Raw genomic sequence first — 24367 nt, 5'->3', positions numbered from 1 at the left:
TGCTATGTTAATTCTCCTCTAACATGCAACGTAAATTCTCCTCTAACATGCAACATTAATTCTCCTCTAACATGCAATGTTAATTCTCCTCTAACATGCAACGTTAATTCTCCTCTAACATGCAATGTTAATTCTCCTCTAACATGCAACGTTAATTCTCCTCTAACATGCAAAGTTAATTCTCCTCTAACATGCAACGTTAATTCTCCTCTAACAGGCAATGTTAATTCTCCTCTAACATGCAATGTTAATTCTCCTCTAACATGCAAAGTTAATTCTCCTCTAACATGCAACGTTAATTCTCCTCTAACATGCAATGTTAATTCTCCTCTAACATGCAATGTTAATTCTCCTCTAACATGCAACGTTAATTCTCCTCTAACATGCAATGTTAATTCTCCTCTAACATGCAACGTTAATTCTCCTCTAACATGCAAAGTTAATTCTCCTCTAACATGCAACGTTAATTCTCCTCTAACATGCAAAGTTAATTCTCCTCTAACATGCAACGTTAATTCTCCTCTAACATGCAAAGTTAATTCTCCTCTAACATGCAACGTTAATTCTCCTAACATGCAACGTTAATTGTCCGAACATGCAACGTTAATTCTCCTAACATGCAACGTTAATTCTCCTAACATGCAACGTTAATTCTCCTAACATTCAAAATTAATTCTCCTCTAACATGCAACATTAATTCTCCTAACATGCAACTTTAATTCTCCTCTAACATGCAACGTTAATTCTCCTAACATTCAACATTAATCCTCCTCTAACATGCAATGTTAATTCTCCTAACATGCAACTTTAATTCTCCTCTAACATGCAACGTTAATTCTCCTAACATTCAACATTAATCCTCCTCTAACATGCAACATTAATTCTCCTAACATGCAACTTCAATTCTCCTCTAACATGCAACGTTAATTCTCCTAACATTCAACATTAATCCTCCTCTAACATGCAACATTAATTCTCCTAACATGCAACTTCAATTCTCCTCTAACATGCAATGTTAACTCTCCTAACATTCAACATTAATCCTCCTCTAACATGCAATGTTAATTCTCCTCTAACATGCAATGTTAATTCTCCTCTAACATGCAATGTTAATTCTCCTCGAACATGCAACGTTAATTATCCTCAAACATGCAAGGTTAATTCTCCTCTAACATGCAATGTTAATTCTCCTAACATGCAGTGTTAATTCTCCTAACATGCAATGTTAATTCTCCTAACATTCAACATTAATTCTCCTCTAACATGCTATGTTAATTCTCCTCTAACATGCAACGTAAATTCTCCTCTAATATGCAACGTAAATTCTCCTCTAATATGCAACGTAAATTCTCCTGTAATATGCAACGTTAATTCTCCTCTAACATGCAACGTTAATTCTCCTCTAACATGCAACGTTAATTCTCCTCTAACATGCAGTGTTAATTCTCCTCTAACATGCAATGTTAATTCTACTCTAACATGCAACGTTAATTCTCCTCTAACATGCAACGTTAATTCTTCTCTAACATGCAATGTTAATTCTCCTCTAACATGCAATGTTAATTCTCCTCGAACATGCAACGTTAATTATCCTCAAACATGCAAGGTTAATTCTCCTCTAACATGCAATGTTAATTCTCCTAACATGCAATGTTAATTCTCCTAATATGCAATGTTAATTCTCCTAACATTCAACATTAATTCTCCTCTAACATGCTATGTTAATTCTCCTCTAACATGCAACGTAAATTCTCCTCTAATATGCAACGTTAATTCTCCTCTAACATGCAATGTTAATTCTCCTCTAACATGCAACGTTAATTCTCCTCTAACATGCAGTGTTAATTCTCCTCTAACATGCAATGTTAATTCTACTCTAACATGCAACGTTAATTCTCCTCTAACATGCAACGTTAATTCTTCTCTAACATGCAATGTTAATTCTCCTCTAACATGCAACGTTAATTCTCCTCTAACATGCAACGTTAATTCTCCTCTAACATGCAACATTAATTCTCCTCTAACATGCAACATTAATTCTCCTCGAACATTCAACATTAATTCTCCTCTAATATGCAATGTTAATTCTCCTCTAACATGCAACGTTAATTCTCCTCGAACATTCAACATTAATTCTCCTCTAACATGCAATGTTTCTTCTCCTCTAACATGCAACGTTAATTCTCCTAACATGCAACGTTAATTCTCCTAACATGCAACGTTAATTCTCCTAACATTCAACATTAATCCTCCTCTAACATGCAACGTTAATTCTCCTAACATTCAACATTAATCCTCCTCTAACATGCAACATTAATTCTCCTAACATGCAACTTCAATTCTCCTAACATTCAACATTAATCCTCCTCTAACATGCAATGTTAATTCTCCTCTAACATGCAATGTTAATTCTCCTCTAACATGCAATGTTAATTCTCCTCGAACATGCAACGTTAATTCTCCTCTAACATGCACCGTTAATTCTCCTCTAACATGCAACGTTAATTCTCCTAACATTCAACATTAATCCTCCTCTAACATGCAACGTTAATTCTCCTCTAACATGCAACGTTAATTCTACTCTAACATGCAACGTTAATTCTCCTCTAACATGCAAAGTTAATTCTCCTCTAACATGCAACGTTAATTCTCCTCTAACATGCAACGTTAATTCTCCTCTAACATGCAACGTTAATTCTACTCTAACATGCAATGTTAATTCTCCTCTAACATGCAACGTTAATTCTCCTCTAACATGCAAAGTTAATTCTCCTCTAACATGCAACGTTAATTCTCCTCTAACATGCAAAGTTAATTCTCCTCTAACATGCAACATTAATTCTCCTCTAACATGCAAAGTTAATTCTCCTCTAACATGCAACGTTAATTCTCCTAACATGCAGCAGTAATTCTCCTAACATGCAACGTTAATTCTCCTCTAACATGCATCGTTAATTCTCCTCTAACATGCAACGTTAATTCTCTTCTAACATGCAACGTTAATTCTGCTCTAACATGCAACGTCAATTCCCCTATAACATGCAATTTTAATTCTCCTCAAACATGCAACGTTAATTCTCCTAACATGCAATGTTAATTCTCCTAACATGCAATGTTAATTCTCCTAGCATTCAACATTTATTCTCCTCTAACATTCAATGTTAATTCCCCTCTAACATGCAACGTTAATTCTCCTAACATGCAACTTTAATTCTCCTCTAACATGCAATGTTAATTCTCCTAACATATAACGTTAATTCTCCTCGAACATTCAACATTCATTCTCAAATCAAATCAAATCAAATTTATTTATATAGCCATTCGTACATCAGCTGATATCTCAAAGTGCTGTACAGAAACCCAGCCTAAAACCCCAAACAGCAAGCAATGCAGGTGTAGATGCACGGTGGTTAGGAAAAACTCCCTAGAAAGGCCAAAACCTAGGAAGAAACCTAGAGAGAAACCAGGCTATGTGGGGTGACCAGTCCTCTTCTGGCTGTGCCGGGTAGAGATTATAACAGAACATGGCCAAGATGTTCAAATGTTCATAAATGACCAGCATGGTCGAATAATAATCAGGCAGAACAGTTGAAACTGGAGCAGCAGCACGGCCAGGTGGACTGGGGACAGCAAGGAGTCATCATGTCAGGTAGTACTGGGGCATGGTCCTAGGGCTCAGGTCCTCCGAGAGAGAGAAGGAAAGAGAATTAGAGAGAGCATATGTGGGGTGTCCAGTCCTCTTCCGGCTGTGCCGGGTGGAGATTATAACAGAACATGGCCAAGATGTTCAAATGTTCATAAATGACCAGCATGGTCGAATAATAATAAGGTAGAACAGTTGAAACTGGAGCAGCAGCACGGCCAGGTGGACTGGGGACAGCAAGGAGTCATCATGTCAGGTAGTCCTGGGGCATGGTCCTAGGGCTCAGGTCCTCCGAGAGAGAGAAGGAGAGAATTAGAGAACGCACACTTAGATTCACACAGGACACCGAATTGGACTGGAGAAGTACTCCAGATATAACAAACTGACCCCAGCCCCCGACACATAAACTACTGCAGCATAAATACTGGAGGCTGAGACAGGAGGGGTCAGGAGACACTGTGGCCCCACCCGAGGACACCCCCGGACAGGGCCAAACAGGAAGGATATAACCCCACCCACTTTGCCAAAGCACAGCCCCCACACCACTAGAGGGATATCTTCAACCACCAACTTACCATCCTGAGACAAAGCTGAGTATAGCCCGCAAAGATCTCCGCCATGGCACAACCCAAGGGGGTGCCAAACCAGACAGGATGACCACATCAGTGAATCAACCCACTCAGGTGACGCACCCCCTCCAGGGACGGCATGAGAGAGCCCAAGTAAGCCAGTGACTCAGCCCCTGTAATAGGGTTAGAGGCAGAGAATCCCAGTGGAAAGAGGGGAACCGGCCAGGCAGAGACAGCAAGGGTGGTTCGTTGCTCCAGAGCCTTTCCGTTCACCTTCCCACTCCTGGGCCAGACTACACTCAATCATATGACCCACTGAAGAGATGAGTCTTCAGTAAAGACTTAAAGGTTGAGACCGAGTTTGCGTCTCTGACATGGGTAGGCAGACCGTTCCATAAAAATGGAGCTCTATAGGAGAAAGCCCTGCCTCCAGCTGTTTGCTTAGAAATTCTAGGGACAATTAGGAGGCCTGCGTCTTGTGACCGTAGCGTACGTGTAGGTATGTACGGCAGGACCAAATCAGAGAGATAGGTAGGAGCAAGCCCATGTAATGCTTTGTAGGTTAGCAGTAAAACCTTGAAATCAGCCCTTGCTTTGACAGGAAGCCAGTGTAGGGAGGCTAGCACTGGAGTAATATGATCAAATTTTTTGGTTCTAGTCAGGATTCTAGCAGCCGTATTTAGCACTAACTGAAGTTTATTTAGTGCTTTATCCGGGTAGCCGGAAAGTAGAGCATTGCAGTAGTCTAACCTAGAAGTGACAAAAGCATGGATTAATTTTTCTGCATCATTTTTGGACAGAAAGTTTCTGATTTTTGCAATGTTACGTAGATGGAAAAAAGCTGTCCTTGAAATGGTCTTGATATGTTCTTCAAAAGAGAGATCAGGGTCCAGAGTAACGCCGAGGTCCTTCACAGTTTTATTTGAGATGACTGTACAACCATTAAGATTAATTGTCAGATTCAACAGAAGATCTCTTTGTTTCTTGGGACCTAGAACAAGCATCTCTGTTTTATCCGAGTTTAAAAGTAGAAAGTTTGCTGCCATCCACTTCCTTATGTCTGAAACACATGCTTCTAGCGAGGGCAATTTTGGGGCTTCACCATGTTTCATTGAAATGTACAGCTGTGTGTCATCCGCATAGCAGTGAAAGTTAACATTATGTTTTTGAATAACATCCCCAAGTAGATTGACAGTCAAACATGCTGACTGATTGCACGAGAGAGGCTTGTGTTGGCATTGACACTCAACAAAGAAATTTAACAGGAATCTCATAATGTCACATTGACATCATGGAGCACAACAAACAGATAACTGTCGTCCCTGGGTGGGCTCGAACCACCAACCTTTAGATTAACAGTCTAACGCTAACCAATTGCGCCACAGAGACCTGTGGTGTATTTAACCCTGACGCTTGATCGCTGGCCATTTTAGCTCTCATCCAACTGAACATGGAGTTTACGAAACAACAACACTTTGTTCCAATGGTTGTGTTAACGTGCATCGAAAGTGCAGCAACATTTTCAAGGAAGTAGCCCTGTAGGTTTCTAATGTTTGTTAGCTTTTTGAATGGCCTTAAAATGGCAAAGATGTAGCGCAATGATCGTCAGCGCAACATTATATTAAAAGGCATCTGGCAGGAGTAAATTCAGCCACAATCACAAATATATTCTGATAAATCTATATTTTAAACAACTGCATTTTCACAAAAGTAAAATATAATCGACAAGCCCATTCAAAAATAATTAGGGGACTGACTCCGGAAGAATGATGAAGTGACTAGTCACTTTCATGGCGCATAGGCGTACATATACACACAAACACACTGGACCAACATTGTCCTTCTCGCGAGATAAATATAAATAATAAGGTTTTTCATGCCAGATTGACATCATTTACGTTGTCATACTAGCCAGATTAATAAGAATAAATTATATGTTCCTTGGAGAACACAGAATGATCAAGCTATTGAGTAACAGAAGATCAGAGACCATTGACAGCCATTTTACCAGTAGGTATAGTTACTTGTCATCTTTCATGTTCAACAACACACCAATCACATGTGACAACAGGAAACACAGCAGGTCAAAAGCAAGCTTACTGTAAGGCCAGGAAGGTCTTCCATATCACTAGAAACAGAAAGACAGCATCCCTGGGTGGGCTCAAATCACCAACTTTTAAACTAACAGTCGAACGCGCCAACACATTGCACCACAGAGACTTGTGGTTATACTGACACTCAGCAGGCCAAAGTCTCATGGAAGCTCACAGCAAGTCAGGAAGGGTCAGTTCACATCTCCACAATGTCATCCCTGGGTGGTGTCAAAGCACCAACCTTTAGATTGACAGTCAAACATGCTGACTGATTGCACGAGAGAGGCTTGTGTTGGCATTGACACTCAACAAAGAAATTTAACAGGAATCTCATAATGTCACATTGACATCATGGAGCACAACAAACAGATAACTGTCGTCCCTGGGTGGGCTCGAACCACCAACCTTTAGATTAACAGTCTAACGCGCTAACCAATTGCGCCACAGAGACCTGTGGTGTATTTAACCCTGACGCTTGATCGCTGGCCATTTTAGCTCTCATCCAACTGAACATGGAGTTTACGAAACAACAACACTTTGTTCCAATGGTTGTGTTAACGTGCATCGAAAGTGCAGCAACATTTTCAAGGAAGTAGCCCTGTAGGTTTCTAATGTTTGTTAGCTTTTTGAATGGCCTTAAAATGGCAAAGATGTAGCGCAATGATCGTCAGCGCAACATTATATTAAAAGGCATCTGGCAGGAGTAAATTCAGCCACAATCACAAATATATTCTGATAAATCTATATTTTAAACAACTGCATTTTCACAAAAGTAAAATATAATCGACAAGCCCATTCAAAAATAATTAGGGGACTGACTCCGGAAGAATGATGAAGTGACTAGTCACTTTCATGGCGCATAGGCGTACATATACACACAAACACACTGGACCAACATTGTCCTTCTCGCGAGATAAATATAAATAATAAGGTTTTTCATGCCAGATTGACATCATTTACGTTGTCATACTAGCCAGATTAATAAGAATAAATTATATGTTCCTTGGAGAACACAGAATGATCAAGCTATTGAGTAACAGAAGATCAGAGACCATTGACAGCCATTTTACCAGTAGGTATAGTTACTTGTCATCTTTCATGTTCAACAACACACCAATCACATGTGACAACAGGAAACACAGCAGGTCAAAAGCAAGCTTACTGTAAGGCCAGGAAGGTCTTCCATATCACTAGAAACAGAAAGACAGCATCCCTGGGTGGGCTCAAATCACCAACTTTTAAACTAACAGTCGAACGCGCCAACACATTGCACCACAGAGACTTGTGGTTATACTGACACTCAGCAGGCCAAAGTCTCATGGAAGCTCACAGCAAGTCAGGAAGGGTCAGTTCACATCTCCACAATGTCATCCCTGGGTGGTGTCAAAGCACCAACCTTTAGATTGACAGTCAAACATGCTGACTGATTGCACGAGAGAGGCTTGTGTTGGCATTGACACTCAACAAAGAAATTTAACAGGAATCTCATAATGTCACATTGACATCATGGAGCACAACAAACAGATAACTGTCGTCCCTGGGTGGGCTCGAACCACCAACCTTTAGATTAACAGTCTAACGCGCTAACCAATTGCGCCACAGAGACCTGTGGTGTATTTAACCCTGACGCTTGATCGCTGGCCATTTTAGCTCTCATCCAACTGAACATGGAGTTTACGAAACAACAACACTTTGTTCCAATGGTTGTGTTAACGTGCATCGAAAGTGCAGCAACATTTTCAAGGAAGTAGCCCTGTAGGTTTCTAATGTTTGTTAGCTTTTTGAATGGCCTTAAAATGGCAAAGATGTAGCGCAATGATCGTCAGCGCAACATTATATTAAAAGGCATCTGGCAGGAGTAAATTCAGCCACAATCACAAATATATTCTGATAAATCTATATTTTAAACAACTGCATTTTCACAAAAGTAAAATATAATCGACAAGCCCATTCAAAAATAATTAGGGGACTGACTCCGGAAGAATGATGAAGTGACTAGTCACTTTCATGGCGCATAGGCGTACATATACACACAAACACACTGGACCAACATTGTCCTTCTCGCGAGATAAATATAAATAATAAGGTTTTTCATGCCAGATTGACATCATTTACGTTGTCATACTAGCCAGATTAATAAGAATAAATTATATGTTCCTTGGAGAACACAGAATGATCAAGCTATTGAGTAACAGAAGATCAGAGACCATTGACAGCCATTTTACCAGTAGGTATAGTTACTTGTCATCTTTCATGTTCAACAACACACCAATCACATGTGACAACAGGAAACACAGCAGGTCAAAAGCAAGCTTACTGTAAGGCCAGGAAGGTCTTCCATATCACTAGAAACAGAAAGACAGCATCCCTGGGTGGGCTCAAATCACCAACTTTTAAACTAACAGTCGAACGCGCCAACACATTGCACCACAGAGACTTGTGGTTATACTGACACTCAGCAGGCCAAAGTCTCATGGAAGCTCACAGCAAGTCAGGAAGGGTCAGTTCACATCTCCACAATGTCATCCCTGGGTGGTGTCAAAGCACCAACCTTTAGATTGACAGTCAAACATGCTGACTGATTGCACGAGAGAGGCTTGTGTTGGCATTGACACTCAACAAAGAAATTTAACAGGAATCTCATAATGTCACATTGACATCATGGAGCACAACAAACAGATAACTGTCGTCCCTGGGTGGGCTCGAACCACCAACCTTTAGATTAACAGTCTAACGCGCTAACCAATTGCGCCACAGAGACCTGTGGTGTATTTAACCCTGACGCTTGATCGCTGGCCATTTTAGCTCTCATCCAACTGAACATGGAGTTTACGAAACAACAACACTTTGTTCCAATGGTTGTGTTAACGTGCATCGAAAGTGCAGCAACATTTTCAAGGAAGTAGCCCTGTAGGTTTCTAATGTTTGTTAGCTTTTTGAATGGCCTTAAAATGGCAAAGATGTAGCGCAATGATCGTCAGCGCAACATTATATTAAAAGGCATCTGGCAGGAGTAAATTCAGCCACAATCACAAATATATTCTGATAAATCTATATTTTAAACAACTGCATTTTCACAAAAGTAAAATATAATCGACAAGCCCATTCAAAATAATTAGGGGACTGACTCCGGAAGAATGATGAAGTGACTAGTCACTTTCATGGCGCATAGGCGTACATATACACACAAACACACTGGACCAACATTGTCCTTCTCGCGAGATAAATATAAATAATAAGGTTTTTCATGCCAGATTGACATCATTTACGTTGTCATACTAGCCAGATTAATAAGAATAAATTATATGTTCCTTGGAGAACACAGAATGATCAAGCTATTGAGTAACAGAAGATCAGAGACCATTGACAGCCATTTTACCAGTAGGTATAGTTACTTGTCATCTTTCATGTTCAACAACACACCAATCACATGTGACAACAGGAAACACAGCAGGTCAAAAGCAAGCTTACTGTAAGGCCAGGAAGGTCTTCCATATCACTAGAAACAGAAAGACAGCATCCCTGGGTGGGCTCAAATCACCAACTTTTAAACTAACAGTCGAACGCGCCAACACATTGCACCACAGAGACTTGTGGTTATACTGACACCAGCAGGCCAAAGTCTCATGGAAGCTCACAGCAAGTCAGGAAGGGTCAGTTCACATCTCCACAATGTCATCCCTGGGTGGTGTCAAAGCACCAACCTTTAGATTGACAGTCAAACATGCTGACTGATTGCACGAGAGAGGCTTGTGTTGGCATTGACACTCAACAAAGAAATTTAACAGGAATCTCATAATGTCACATTGACATCATGGAGCACAACAAACAGATAACTGTCGTCCCTGGGTGGGCTCGAACCACCAACCTTTAGATTAACAGTCTAACGCGCTAACCAATTGCGCCACAGAGACCTGTGGTGTATTTAACCCTGACGCTTGATCGCTGGCCATTTTAGCTCTCATCCAACTGAACATGGAGTTTACGAAACAACAACACTTTGTTCCAATGGTTGTGTTAACGTGCATCGAAAGTGCAGCAACATTTTCAAGGAAGTAGCCCTGTAGGTTTCTAATGTTTGTTAGCTTTTTGAATGGCCTTAAAATGGCAAAGATGTAGCGCAATGATCGTCAGCGCAACATTATATTAAAAGGCATCTGGCAGGAGTAAATTCAGCCACAATCACAAATATATTCTGATAAATCTATATTTTAAACAACTGCATTTTCACAAAAGTAAAATATAATCGACAAGCCCATTCAAAAATAATTAGGGGACTGACTCCGGAAGAATGATGAAGTGACTAGTCACTTTCATGGCGCATAGGCGTACATATACACACAAACACACTGGACCAACATTGTCCTTCTCGCGAGATAAATATAAATAATAAGGTTTTTCATGCCAGATTGACATCATTTACGTTGTCATACTAGCCAGATTAATAAGAATAAATTATATGTTCCTTGGAGAACACAGAATGATCAAGCTATTGAGTAACAGAAGATCAGAGACCATTGACAGCCATTTTACCAGTAGGTATAGTTACTTGTCATCTTTCATGTTCAACAACACACCAATCACATGTGACAACAGGAAACACAGCAGGTCAAAAGCAAGCTTACTGTAAGGCCAGGAAGGTCTTCCATATCACTAGAAACAGAAAGACAGCATCCCTGGGTGGGCTCAAATCACCAACTTTTAAACTAACAGTCGAACGCGCCAACACATTGCACCACAGAGACTTGTGGTTATACTGACACTCAGCAGGCCAAAGTCTCATGGAAGCTCACAGCAAGTCAGGAAGGGTCAGTTCACATCTCCACAATGTCATCCCTGGGTGGTGTCAAAGCACCAACCTTTAGATTGACAGTCAAACATGCTGACTGATTGCACGAGAGAGGCTTGTGTTGGCATTGACACTCAACAAAGAAATTTAACAGGAATCTCATAATGTCACATTGACATCATGGAGCACAACAAACAGATAACTGTCGTCCCTGGGTGGGCTCGAACCACCAACCTTTAGATTAACAGTCTAACGCGCTAACCAATTGCGCCACAGAGACCTGTGGTGTATTTAACCCTGACGCTTGATCGCTGGCCATTTAGCTCTCATCCAACTGAACATGGAGTTTACGAAACAACAACACTTTGTTCCAATGGTTGTGTTAACGTGCATCGAAAGTGCAGCAACATTTTCAAGGAAGTAGCCCTGTAGGTTTCTAATGTTTGTTAGCTTTTTGAATGGCCTTAAAATGGCAAAGATGTAGCGCAATGATCGTCAGCGCAACATTATATTAAAAGGCATCTGGCAGGAGTAAATTCAGCCACAATCACAAATATATTCTGATAAATCTATATTTTAAACAACTGCATTTTCACAAAAGTAAAATATAATCGACAAGCCCATTCAAAAATAATTAGGGGACTGACTCCGGAAGAATGATGAAGTGACTAGTCACTTTCATGGCGCATAGGCGTACATATACACACAAACACACTGGACCAACATTGTCCTTCTCGCGAGATAAATATAAATAATAAGGTTTTTCATGCCAGATTGACATCATTTACGTTGTCATACTAGCCAGATTAATAAGAATAAATTATATGTTCCTTGGAGAACACAGAATGATCAAGCTATTGAGTAACAGAAGATCAGAGACCATTGACAGCCATTTTACCAGTAGGTATAGTTACTTGTCATCTTTCATGTTCAACAACACACCAATCACATGTGACAACAGGAAACACAGCAGGTCAAAAGCAAGCTTACTGTAAGGCCAGGAAGGTCTTCCATATCACTAGAAACAGAAAGACAGCATCCCTGGGTGGGCTCAAATCACCAACTTTTAAACTAACAGTCGAACGCGCCAACACATTGCACCACAGAGACTTGTGGTTATACTGACACTCAGCAGGCCAAAGTCTCATGGAAGCTCACAGCAAGTCAGGAAGGGTCAGTTCACATCTCCACAATGTCATCCCTGGGTGGTGTCAAAGCACCAACCTTTAGATTGACAGTCAAACATGCTGACTGATTGCACGAGAGAGGCTTGTGTTGGCATTGACACTCAACAAGGAAATTTAACAGGAATCTCATAACATCACATCGACATCATGGAGCACAACAAACAGATAACTGTCGTCCCTGGGTGGGCTCGAACCACCAACCTTTAGATTAACAGTCTAACGCGCTAACCAATTGCGCCACAGAGACCTGTGGTGTATTTAACCCTGACGCTTGATCGCTGGCCATTTTAGCTCTCATCCAACTGAACATGGAGTTTACGAAACAACAACACTTTGTTCCAATGGTTGTGTTAACGTGCATCGAAAGTGCAGCAACATTTTCAAGGAAGTAGCCCTGTAGGTTTCTAATGTTTGTTAGCTTTTTGAATGGCCTTAAAATGGCAAAGATGTAGCGCAATGATCGTCAGCGCAACATTATATTAAAAGGCATCTGGCAGGAGTAAATTCAGCCACAATCACAAATATATTCTGATAAATCTATATTTTAAACAACTGCATTTTCACAAAAGTAAAATATAATCGACAAGCCCATTCAAAAATAATTAGGGGACTGACTCCGGAAGAATGATGAAGTGACTAGTCACTTTCATGGCGCATAGGCGTACATATACACACAAACACACTGGACCAACATTGTCCTTCTCGCGAGATAAATATAAATAATAAGGTTTTTCATGCCAGATTGACATCATTTACGTTGTCATACTAGCCAGATTAATAAGAATAAATTATATGTTCCTTGGAGAACACAGAATGATCAAGCTATTGAGTAACAGAAGATCAGAGACCATTGACAGCCATTTTACCAGTAGGTATAGTTACTTGTCATCTTTCATGTTCAACAACACACCAATCACATGTGACAACAGGAAACACAGCAGGTCAAAAGCAAGCTTACTGTAAGGCCAGGAAGGTCTTCCATATCACTAGAAACAGAAAGACAGCATCCCTGGGTGGGCTCAAATCACCAACTTTTAAACTAACAGTCGAACGCGCCAACACATTGCACCACAGAGACTTGTGGTTATACTGACACTCAGCAGGCCAAAGTCTCATGGAAGCTCACAGCAAGTCAGGAAGGGTCAGTTCACATCTCCACAATGTCATCCCTGGGTGGTGTCAAAGCACCAACCTTTAGATTGACAGTCAAACATGCTGACTGATTGCACGAGAGAGGCTTGTGTTGGCATTGACACTCAACAAAGAAATTTAACAGGAATCTCATAATGTCACATTGACATCATGGAGCACAACAAACAGATAACTGTCGTCCCTGGGTGGGCTCGAACCACCAACCTTTAGATTAACAGTCTAACGCGCTAACCAATTGCGCCACAGAGACCTGTGGTGTATTTAACCCTGACGCTTGATCGCTGGCCATTTTAGCTCTCATCCAACTGAACATGGAGTTTACGAAACAACAACACTTTGTTCCAATGGTTGTGTTAACGTGCATCGAAAGTGCAGCAACATTTTCAAGGAAGTAGCCCTGTAGGTTTCTAATGTTTGTTAGCTTTTTGAATGGCCTTAAAATGGCAAAGATGTAGCGCAATGATCGTCAGCGCAACATTATATTAAAAGGCATCTGGCAGGAGTAAATTCAGCCACAATCACAAATATATTCTGATAAATCTATATTTTAAACAACTGCATTTTCACAAAAGTAAAATATAATCGACAAGCCCATTCAAAAATAATTAGGGGACTGACTCCGGAAGAATGATGAAGTGACTAGTCACTTTCATGGCGCATAGGCGTACATATACACACAAACACACTGGACCAACATTGTCCTTCTCGCGAGATAAATATAAATAATAAGGTTTTTCATGCCAGATTGACATCATTTACGTTGTCATACTAGCCAGATTAATAAGAATAAATTATATGTTCCTTGGAGAACACAGAATGATCAAGCTATTGAGTAACAGAAGATCAGAGACCATTGACAGCCATTTTACCAGTAGGTATAGTTACTTGTCATCTTTCATGTTCAACAACACACCAATCACATGTGACAACAGGAAACACAGCAGGTCAAAAGCAAGCTTACTGTAAGGCCAGGAAGGTCTTCCATATCACTAGAAACAGAAAGACAGCATCCCTGGGTGGGCTCAAATCACCAACTTTTAAACTAACAGTCGAACGCGCCAACACATTGCACCACAGAGACTTGTGGTTATACTGACACTCAGCAGGCCAAAGTCTCATGGAAGCTCACAGCAAGTCAGGAAGGGTCAGTTCACATCTCCACAATGTCATCCCTGGGTGGTGTCAAAGCACCAACCTTTAGATTGACAGTCAAACATGCTGACTGATTGCACGAGAGAGGCTTGTGTTGGCATTGACACTCAACAAAGAAATTTAACAGGAATCTCATAATGTCACATTGACATCATGGAGCACAACAAACAGATAACTGTCGTCCCTGGGTGGGCTCGAACCACCAACCTTTAGATTAACAGTCTAACGCGCTAACCAATTGCGCCACAGAGACCTGTGGTGTATTTAACCCTGACGCTTGATCGCTGGCCATTTTAGCTCTCATCCAACTGAACATGGAGTTTACGAACAACAACACTTTGTTCCAATGGTTGTGTTAACGTGCATCGAAAGTGCAGCAACATTTTCAAGGAAGTAGCCCTGTAGGTTTCTAATGTTTGTTAGCTTTTTGAATGGCCTTAAAATGGCAAAGATGTAGCGCAATGATCGTCAGCGCAACATTATATTAAAAGGCATCTGGCAGGAGTAAATTCAGCCACAATCACAAATATATTCTGATAAATCTATATTTTAAACAACTGCATTTTCACAAAAGTAAAATATAATCGACAAGCCCATTCAAAAATAATTAGGGGACTGACTCCGGAAGAATGATGAAGTGACTAGTCACTTTCATGGCGCATAGGCGTACATATACACACAAACACACTGGACCAACATTGTCCTTCTCGCGAGATAAATATAAATAATAAGGTTTTTCATGCCAGATTGACATCATTTACGTTGTCATACTAGCCAGATTAATAAGAATAAATTATATGTTCCTTGGAGAACACAGAATGATCAAGCTATTGAGTAACAGAAGATCAGAGACCATTGACAGCCATTTTACCAGTAGGTATAGTTACTTGTCATCTTTCATGTTCAACAACACACCAATCACATGTGACAACAGGAAACACAGCAGGTCAAAAGCAAGCTTACTGTAAGGCCAGGAAGGTCTTCCATATCACTAGAAACAGAAAGACAGCATCCCTGGGTGGGCTCAAATCACCAACTTTTAAACTAACAGTCGAACGCGCCAACACATTGCACCACAGAGACTTGTGGTTATACTGACACTCAGCAGGCCAAAGTCTCATGGAAGCTCACAGCAAGTCAGGAAGGGTCAGTTCACATCTCCACAATGTCATCCCTGGGTGGTGTCAAAGCACCAACCTTTAGATTGACAGTCAAACATGCTGACTGATTGCACGAGAGAGGCTTGTGTTGGCATTGACACTCAACAAAGAAATTTAACAGGAATCTCATAATGTCACATTGACATCATGGAGCACAACAAACAGATAACTGTCGTCCCTGGGTGGGCTCGAACCACCAACCTTTAGATTAACAGTCTAACGCGCTAACCAATTGCGCCACAGAGACCTGTGGTGTATTTAACCCTGACGCTTGATCGCTGGCCATTTTAGCTCTCATCCAACTGAACATGGAGTTTACGAAACAACAACACTTTGTTCCAATGGTTGTGTTAACGTGCATCGAAAGTGCAGCAACATTTTCAAGGAAGTAGCCCTGTAGGTTTCTAATGTTTGTTAGCTTTTTGAATGGCCTTAAAATGGCAAAGATGTAGCGCAATGATCGTCAGCGCAACATTATATTAAAAGGCATCTGGCAGGAGTAAATTCAGCCACAATCACAAATATATTCTGATAAATCTATATTTTAAACAACTGCATTTTCACAAAAGTAAAATATAATCGACAAGCCCATTCAAAAATAATTAGGGGACTGACTCCGGAAGAATGATGAAGTGACTAGTCACTTTCATGGCGCATAGGCGTACATATACACACAAACACACTGGACCAACATTGTCCTTCTCGCGAGATAAATATAAATAATAAGGTTTTTCATGCCAGATTGACATCATTTACGTTGTCATACTAGCCAGATTAATAAGAATAAATTATATGTTCCTTGGAGAACACAGAATGATCAAGCTATTGAGTAACAGAAGATCAGAGACCATTGACAGCCATTTTACCAGTAGGTATAGTTACTTGTCATCTTTCATGTTCAACAACACACCAATCACATGTGACAACAGGAAACACAGCAGGTCAAAAGCAAGCTTACTGTAAGGCCAGGAAGGTCTTCCATATCACTAGAAACAGAAAGACAGCATCCCTGGGTGGGCTCAAATCACCAACTTTTAAACTAACAGTCGAACGCGCCAACACATTGCACCACAGAGACTTGTGGTTATACTGACACTCAGCAGGCCAAAGTCTCATGGAAGCTCACAGCAAGTCAGGAAGGGTCAGTTCACATCTCCACAATGTCATCCCTGGGTGGTGTCAAAGCACCAACCTTTAGATTGACAGTCAAACATGCTGACTGATTGCACGAGAGAGGCTTGTGTTGGCATTGACACTCAACAAAGAAATTTAACAGGAATCTCATAATGTCACATTGACATCATGGAGCACAACAAACAGATAACTGTCGTCCCTGGGTGGGCTCGAACCACCAACCTTTAGATTAACAGTCTAACGCGCTAACCAATTGCGCCACAGAGACCTGTGGTGTATTTAACCCTGACGCTTGATCGCTGGCCATTTTAGCTCTCATCCAACTGAACATGGAGTTTACGAAACAACAACACTTTGTTCCAATGGTTGTGTTAACGTGCATCGAAAGTGCAGCAACATTTTCAAGGAAGTAGCCCTGTAGGTTTCTAATGTTTGTTAGCTTTTTGAATGGCCTTAAAATGGCAAAGATGTAGCGCAATGATCGTCAGCGCAACATTATATTAAAAGGCATCTGGCAGGAGTAAATTCAGCCACAATCACAAATATATTCTGATAAATCTATATTTTAAACAACTGCATTTTCACAAAAGTAAAATATAATCGACAAGCCCATTCAAAAATAATTAGGGGACTGACTCCGGAAGAATGATGAAGTGACTAGTCACTTTCATGGCGCATAGGCGTACATATACACAAAACACACTGGACCAACATTGTCCTTCTCGCGAGATAAATATAAATAATAAGGTTTTTCATGCCAGATTGACATCATTTACGTTGTCATACTAGCCAGATTAATAAGAATAAATTATATGTTCCTTGGAGAACACAGAATGATCAAGCTATTGAGTAACAGAAGATCAGAGACCATTGACAGCCATTTTACCAGTAGGTATAGTTACTTGTCATCTTTCATGTTCAACAACACACCAATCACATGTGACAACAGGAAACACAGCAGGTCAAAAGCAAGCTTACTGTAAGGCCAGGAAGGTCTTCCATATCACTAGAAACAGAAAGACAGCATCCCTGGGTGGGCTCAAATCACCAACTTTTAAACTAACAGTCGAACGCGCCAACACATTGCACCACAGAGACTTGTGGTTATACTGACACTCAGCAGGCCAAAGTCTCATGGAAGCTCACAGCAAGTCAGGAAGGGTCAGTTCACATCTCCACAATGTCATCCCTGGGTGGTGTCAAAGCACCAACCTTTAGATTGACAGTCAAACATGCTGACTGATTGCACGAGAGAGGCTTGTGTTGGCATTGACACTCAACAAAGAAATTTAACAGGAATCTCATAATGTCACATTGACATCATGGAGCACAACAAACAGATAACTGTCGTCCCTGGGTGGGCTCGAACCACCAACCTTTAGATTAACAGTCTAACGCGCTAACCAATTGCGCCACAGAGACCTGTGGTGTATTTAACCCTGACGCTTGATCGCTGGCCATTTTAGCTCTCATCCAACTGAACATGGAGTTTACGAAACAACAACACTTTGTTCCAATGGTTGTGTTAACGTGCATCGAAAGTGCAGCAACATTTTCAAGGAAGTAGCCCTGTAGGTTTCTAATGTTTGTTAGCTTTTTGAATGGCCTTAAAATGGCAAAGATGTAGCGCAATGATCGTCAGCGCAACATTATATTAAAAGGCATCTGGCAGGAGTAAATTCAGCCACAATCACAAATATATTCTGATAAATCTATATTTTAAACAACTGCATTTTCACAAAAGTAAAATATAATCGACAAGCCCATTCAAAAATAATTAGGGGACTGACTCCGGAAGAATGATGAAGTGACTAGTCACTTTCATGGCGCATAGGCGTACATATACACACAAACACACTGGACCAACATTGTCCTTCTCGCGAGATAAATATAAATAATAAGGTTTTTCATGCCAGATTGACATCATTTACGTTGTCATACTAGCCAGATTAATAAGAATAAATTATATGTTCCTTGGAGAACACAGAATGATCAAGCTATTGAGTAACAGAAGATCAGAGACCATTGACAGCCATTTTACCAGTAGGTATAGTTACTTGTCATCTTTCATGTTCAACAACACACCAATCACATGTGACAACAGGAAACACAGCAGGTCAAAAGCAAGCTTACTGTAAGGCCAGGAAGGTCTTCCATATCACTAGAAACAGAAAGACAGCATCCCTGGGTGGGCTCAAATCACCAACTTTTAAACTAACAGTCGAACGCGCCAACACATTGCACCACAGAGACTTGTGGTTATACTGACACTCAGCAGGCCAAAGTCTCATGGAAGCTCACAGCAAGTCAGGAAGGGTCAGTTCACATCTCCACAATGTCATCCCTGGGTGGTGTCAAAGCACCAACCTTTAGATTGACAGTCAAACATGCTGACTGATTGCACGAGAGAGGCTTGTGTTGGCATTGACACTCAACAAAGAAATTTAACAGGAATCTCATAATGTCACATTGACATCATGGAGCACAACAAACAGATAACTGTCGTCCCTGGGTGGGCTCGAACCACCAACCTTTAGATTAACAGTCTAACGCGCTAACCAATTGCGCCACAGAGACCTGTGGTGTATTTAACCCTGACGCTTGATCGCTGGCCATTTTAGCTCTCATCCAACTGAACATGGAGTTTACGAAACAACAACACTTTGTTCCAATGGTTGTGTTAACGTGCATCGAAAGTGCAGCAACATTTTCAAGGAAGTAGCCCTGTAGGTTTCTAATGTTTGTTAGCTTTTTGAATGGCCTTAAAATGGCAAAGATGTAGCGCAATGATCGTCAGCGCAACATTATATTAAAAGGCATCTGGCAGGAGTAAATTCAGCCACAATCACAAATATATTCTGATAAATCTATATTTTAAACAACTGCATTTTCACAAAAGTAAAATATAATCGACAAGCCCATTCAAAAATAATTAGGGGACTGACTCCGGAAGAATGATGAAGTGACTAGTCACTTTCATGGCGCATAGGCGTACATATACACACAAACACACTGGACCAACATTGTCCTTCTCGCGAGATAAATATAAATAATAAGGTTTTTCATGCCAGATTGACATCATTTACGTTGTCATACTAGCCAGATTAATAAGAATAAATTATATGTTCCTTGGAGAACACAGAATGATCAAGCTATTGAGTAACAGAAGATCAGAGACCATTGACAGCCATTTTACCAGTAGGTATAGTTACTTGTCATCTTTCATGTTCAACAACACACCAATCACATGTGACAACAGGAAACACAGCAGGTCAAAAGCAAGCTTACTGTAAGGCCAGGAAGGTCTTCCATATCACTAGAAACAGAAAGACAGCATCCCTGGGTGGGCTCAAATCACCAACTTTTAAACTAACAGTCGAACGCGCCAACACATTGCACCACAGAGACTTGTGGTTATACTGACACTCAGCAGGCCAAAGTCTCATGGAAGCTCACAGCAAGTCAGGAAGGGTCAGTTCACATCTCCACAATGTCATCCCTGGGTGGTGTCAAAGCACCAACCTTTAGATTGACAGTCAAACATGCTGACTGATTGCACGAGAGAGGCTTGTGTTGGCATTGACACTCAACAAAGAAATTTAACAGGAATCTCATAATGTCACATTGACATCATGGAGCACAACAAACAGATAACTGTCGTCCCTGGGTGGGCTCGAACCACCAACCTTTAGATTAACAGTCTAACGCGCTAACCAATTGCGCCACAGAGACCTGTGGTGTATTTAACCCTGACGCTTGATCGCTGGCCATTTTAGCTCTCATCCAACTGAACATGGAGTTTACGAAACAACAACACTTTGTTCCAATGGTTGTGTTAACGTGCATCGAAAGTGCAGCAACATTTTCAAGGAAGTAGCCCTGTAGGTTTCTAATGTTTGTTAGCTTTTTGAATGGCCTTAAAATGGCAAAGATGTAGCGCAATGATCGTCAGCGCAACATTATATTAAAAGGCATCTGGCAGGAGTAAATTCAGCCACAATCACAAATATATTCTGATAAATCTATATTTTAAACAACTGCATTTTCACAAAAGTAAAATATAATCGACAAGCCCATTCAAAAATAATTAGGGGACTGACTCCGGAAGAATGATGAAGTGACTAGTCACTTTCATGGCGCATAGGCGTACATATACACACAAACACACTGGACCAACATTGTCCTTCTCGCGAGATAAATATAAATAATAAGGTTTTTCATGCCAGATTGACATCATTTACGTTGTCATACTAGCCAGATTAATAAGAATAAATTATATGTTCCTTGGAGAACACAGAATGATCAAGCTATTGAGTAACAGAAGATCAGAGACCATTGACAGCCATTTTACCAGTAGGTATAGTTACTTGTCATCTTTCATGTTCAACAACACACCAATCACATGTGACAACAGGAAACACAGCAGGTCAAAAGCAAGCTTACTGTAAGGCCAGGAAGGTCTTCCATATCACTAGAAACAGAAAGACAGCATCCCTGGGTGGGCTCAAATCACCAACTTTTAAACTAACAGTCGAACGCGCCAACACATTGCACCACAGAGACTTGTGGTTATACTGACACTCAGCAGGCCAAAGTCTCATGGAAGCTCACAGCAAGTCAGGAAGGGTCAGTTCACATCTCCACAATGTCATCCCTGGGTGGTGTCAAAGCACCAACCTTTAGATTGACAGTCAAACATGCTGACTGATTGCACGAGAGAGGCTTGTGTTGGCATTGACACTCAACAAAGAAATTTAACAGGAATCTCATAATGTCACATTGACATCATGGAGCACAACAAACAGATAACTGTCGTCCCTGGGTGGGCTCGAACCACCAACCTTTAGATTAACAGTCTAACGCGCTAACCAATTGCGCCACAGAGACCTGTGGTGTATTTAACCCTGACGCTTGATCGCTGGCCATTTTAGCTCTCATCCAACTGAACATGGAGTTTACGAAACAACAACACTTTGTTCCAATGGTTGTGTTAACGTGCATCGAAAGTGCAGCAACATTTTCAAGGAAGTAGCCCTGTAGGTTTCTAATGTTTGTTAGCTTTTTGAATGGCCTTAAAATGGCAAAGATGTAGCGCAATGATCGTCAGCGCAACATTATATTAAAAGGCATCTGGCAGGAGTAAATTCAGCCACAATCACAAATATATTCTGATAAATCTATATTTTAAACAACTGCATTTTCACAAAAGTAAAATATAATCGACAAGCCCATTCAAAAATAATTAGGGGACTGACTCCGGAAGAATGATGAAGTGACTAGTCACTTTCATGGCGCATAGGCGTACATATACACACAAACACACTGGACCAACATTGTCCTTCTCGCGAGATAAATATAAATAATAAGGTTTTTCATGCCAGATTGACATCATTTACGTTGTCATACTAGCCAGATTAATAAGAATAAATTATATGTTCCTTGGAGAACACAGAATGATCAAGCTATTGAGTAACAGAAGATCAGAGACCATTGACAGCCATTTTACCAGTAGGTATAGTTACTTGTCATCTTTCATGTTCAACAACACACCAATCACATGTGACAACAGGAAACACAGCAGGTCAAAAGCAAGCTTACTGTAAGGCCAGGAAGGTCTTCCATATCACTAGAAACAGAAAGACAGCATCCCTGGGTGGGCTCAAATCACCAACTTTTAAACTAACAGTCGAACGCGCCAACACATTGCACCACAGAGACTTGTGGTTATACTGACACTCAGCAGGCCAAAGTCTCATGGAAGCTCACAGCAAGTCAGGAAGGGTCAGTTCACATCTCCACAATGTCATCCCTGGGTGGTGTCAAAGCACCAACCTTTAGATTGACAGTCAAACATGCTGACTGATTGCACGAGAGAGGCTTGTGTTGGCATTGACACTCAACAAAGAAATTTAACAGGAATCTCATAATGTCACATTGACATCATGGAGCACAACAAACAGATAACTGTCGTCCCTGGGTGGGCTCGAACCACCAACCTTTAGATTAACAGTCTAACGCGCTAACCAATTGCGCCACAGAGACCTGTGGTGTATTTAACCCTGACGCTTGATCGCTGGCCATTTTAGCTCTCATCCAACTGAACATGGAGTTTACGAAACAACAACACTTTGTTCCAATGGTTGTGTTAACGTGCATCGAAAGTGCAGCAACATTTTCAAGGAAGTAGCCCTGTAGGTTTCTAATGTTTGTTAGCTTTTTGAATGGCCTTAAAATGGCAAAGATGTAGCGCAATGATCGTCAGCGCAACATTATATTAAAAGGCATCTGGCAGGAGTAAATTCAGCCACAATCACAAATATATTCTGATAAATCTATATTTTAAACAACTGCATTTTCACAAAAGTAAAATATAATCGACAAGCCCATTCAAAAATAATTAGGGGACTGACTCCGGAAGAATGATGAAGTGACTAGTCACTTTCATGGCGCATAGGCGTACATATACACACAAACACACTGGACCAACATTGTCCTTCTCGCGAGATAAATATAAATAATAAGGTTTTTCATGCCAGATTGACATCATTTACGTTGTCATACTAGCCAGATTAATAAGAATAAATTATATGTTCCTTGGAGAACACAGAATGATCAAGCTATTGAGTAACAGAAGATCAGAGACCATTGACAGCCATTTTACCAGTAGGTATAGTTACTTGTCATCTTTCATGTTCAACAACACACCAATCACATGTGACAACAGGAAACACAGCAGGTCAAAAGCAAGCTTACTGTAAGGCCAGGAAGGTCTTCCATATCACTAGAAACAGAAAGACAGCATCCCTGGGTGGGCTCAAATCACCAACTTTTAAACTAACAGTCGAACGCGCCAACACATTGCACCACAGAGACTTGTGGTTATACTGACACTCAGCAGGCCAAAGTCTCATGGAAGCTCACAGCAAGTCAGGAAGGGTCAGTTCACATCTCCACAATGTCATCCCTGGGTGGTGTCAAAGCACCAACCTTTAGATTGACAGTCAAACATGCTGACTGATTGCACGAGAGAGGCTTGTGTTGGCATTGACACTCAACAAAGAAATTTAACAGGAATCTCATAATGTCACATTGACATCATGGAGCACAACAAACAGATAACTGTCGTCCCTGGGTGGGCTCGAACCACCAACCTTTAGATTAACAGTCTAACGCGCTAACCAATTGCGCCACAGAGACCTGTGGTGTATTTAACCCTGACGCTTGATCGCTGGCCATTTTAGCTCTCATCCAACTGAACATGGAGTTTACGAAACAACAACACTTTGTTCCAATGGTTGTGTTAACGTGCATCGAAAGTGCAGCAACATTTTCAAGGAAGTAGCCCTGTAGGTTTCTAATGTTTGTTAGCTTTTTGAATGGCCTTAAAATGGCAAAGATGTAGCGCAATGATCGTCAGCGCAACATTATATTAAAAGGCATCTGGCAGGAGTAAATTCAGCCACAATCACAAATATATTCTGATAAATC

The 24367-nt window shown here is 40.8% G+C and overlaps 17 non-coding genes across 17 annotated transcripts; all 17 read right to left on the bottom strand.

The window, feature by feature from the left end:
- Nucleotides 1-5529: 5529 nt before the first annotated feature.
- trnan-guu (transfer RNA asparagine (anticodon GUU)) lies at nt 5530-5601 on the bottom strand. The gene has a single exon. It is a non-coding gene; the product is annotated as a tRNA-Asn (tRNA).
- A 1081-nt stretch (nt 5602-6682) lies between these two features.
- trnan-guu (transfer RNA asparagine (anticodon GUU)) lies at nt 6683-6756 on the bottom strand. Its single transcript has one exon. It is a non-coding gene; the product is annotated as a tRNA-Asn (tRNA).
- A 1081-nt stretch (nt 6757-7837) lies between these two features.
- Nucleotides 7838-7911, bottom strand: trnan-guu (transfer RNA asparagine (anticodon GUU)). The gene has a single exon. It is a non-coding gene; the product is annotated as a tRNA-Asn (tRNA).
- A 1081-nt stretch (nt 7912-8992) lies between these two features.
- trnan-guu (transfer RNA asparagine (anticodon GUU)) lies at nt 8993-9066 on the bottom strand. The gene has a single exon. It is a non-coding gene; the product is annotated as a tRNA-Asn (tRNA).
- A 1079-nt stretch (nt 9067-10145) lies between these two features.
- Nucleotides 10146-10219, bottom strand: trnan-guu (transfer RNA asparagine (anticodon GUU)). Its single transcript has one exon. It is a non-coding gene; the product is annotated as a tRNA-Asn (tRNA).
- Nucleotides 10220-11300: 1081 nt separating this feature from the next.
- trnan-guu (transfer RNA asparagine (anticodon GUU)) lies at nt 11301-11374 on the bottom strand. Its single transcript has one exon. It is a non-coding gene; the product is annotated as a tRNA-Asn (tRNA).
- Nucleotides 11375-12454: 1080 nt separating this feature from the next.
- On the bottom strand, nt 12455-12528 carry trnan-guu (transfer RNA asparagine (anticodon GUU)). The gene has a single exon. It is a non-coding gene; the product is annotated as a tRNA-Asn (tRNA).
- Nucleotides 12529-13609: 1081 nt separating this feature from the next.
- trnan-guu (transfer RNA asparagine (anticodon GUU)) lies at nt 13610-13683 on the bottom strand. Its single transcript has one exon. It is a non-coding gene; the product is annotated as a tRNA-Asn (tRNA).
- Nucleotides 13684-14764: 1081 nt separating this feature from the next.
- On the bottom strand, nt 14765-14838 carry trnan-guu (transfer RNA asparagine (anticodon GUU)). The gene has a single exon. It is a non-coding gene; the product is annotated as a tRNA-Asn (tRNA).
- A 1080-nt stretch (nt 14839-15918) lies between these two features.
- trnan-guu (transfer RNA asparagine (anticodon GUU)) lies at nt 15919-15992 on the bottom strand. The gene has a single exon. It is a non-coding gene; the product is annotated as a tRNA-Asn (tRNA).
- A 1081-nt stretch (nt 15993-17073) lies between these two features.
- trnan-guu (transfer RNA asparagine (anticodon GUU)) lies at nt 17074-17147 on the bottom strand. Its single transcript has one exon. It is a non-coding gene; the product is annotated as a tRNA-Asn (tRNA).
- Nucleotides 17148-18227: 1080 nt separating this feature from the next.
- On the bottom strand, nt 18228-18301 carry trnan-guu (transfer RNA asparagine (anticodon GUU)). The gene has a single exon. It is a non-coding gene; the product is annotated as a tRNA-Asn (tRNA).
- Nucleotides 18302-19382: 1081 nt separating this feature from the next.
- On the bottom strand, nt 19383-19456 carry trnan-guu (transfer RNA asparagine (anticodon GUU)). The gene has a single exon. It is a non-coding gene; the product is annotated as a tRNA-Asn (tRNA).
- A 1081-nt stretch (nt 19457-20537) lies between these two features.
- Nucleotides 20538-20611, bottom strand: trnan-guu (transfer RNA asparagine (anticodon GUU)). Its single transcript has one exon. It is a non-coding gene; the product is annotated as a tRNA-Asn (tRNA).
- Nucleotides 20612-21692: 1081 nt separating this feature from the next.
- Nucleotides 21693-21766, bottom strand: trnan-guu (transfer RNA asparagine (anticodon GUU)). The gene has a single exon. It is a non-coding gene; the product is annotated as a tRNA-Asn (tRNA).
- A 1081-nt stretch (nt 21767-22847) lies between these two features.
- Nucleotides 22848-22921, bottom strand: trnan-guu (transfer RNA asparagine (anticodon GUU)). Its single transcript has one exon. It is a non-coding gene; the product is annotated as a tRNA-Asn (tRNA).
- A 1081-nt stretch (nt 22922-24002) lies between these two features.
- Nucleotides 24003-24076, bottom strand: trnan-guu (transfer RNA asparagine (anticodon GUU)). The gene has a single exon. It is a non-coding gene; the product is annotated as a tRNA-Asn (tRNA).
- Between the last annotated feature and the right edge of the window lie 291 nt (nt 24077-24367).

Source organism: Oncorhynchus masou, unplaced genomic scaffold (assembly GCF_036934945.1).
Source record: "Oncorhynchus masou masou isolate Uvic2021 unplaced genomic scaffold, UVic_Omas_1.1 unplaced_scaffold_1652, whole genome shotgun sequence".
Lineage (NCBI taxonomy): Eukaryota > Metazoa > Chordata > Actinopteri > Salmoniformes > Salmonidae > Oncorhynchus > Oncorhynchus masou.
The sequence above is the reverse complement of the archived record's forward strand: the minus strand, read 5'-3'. Positions and strand labels throughout refer to the sequence as shown.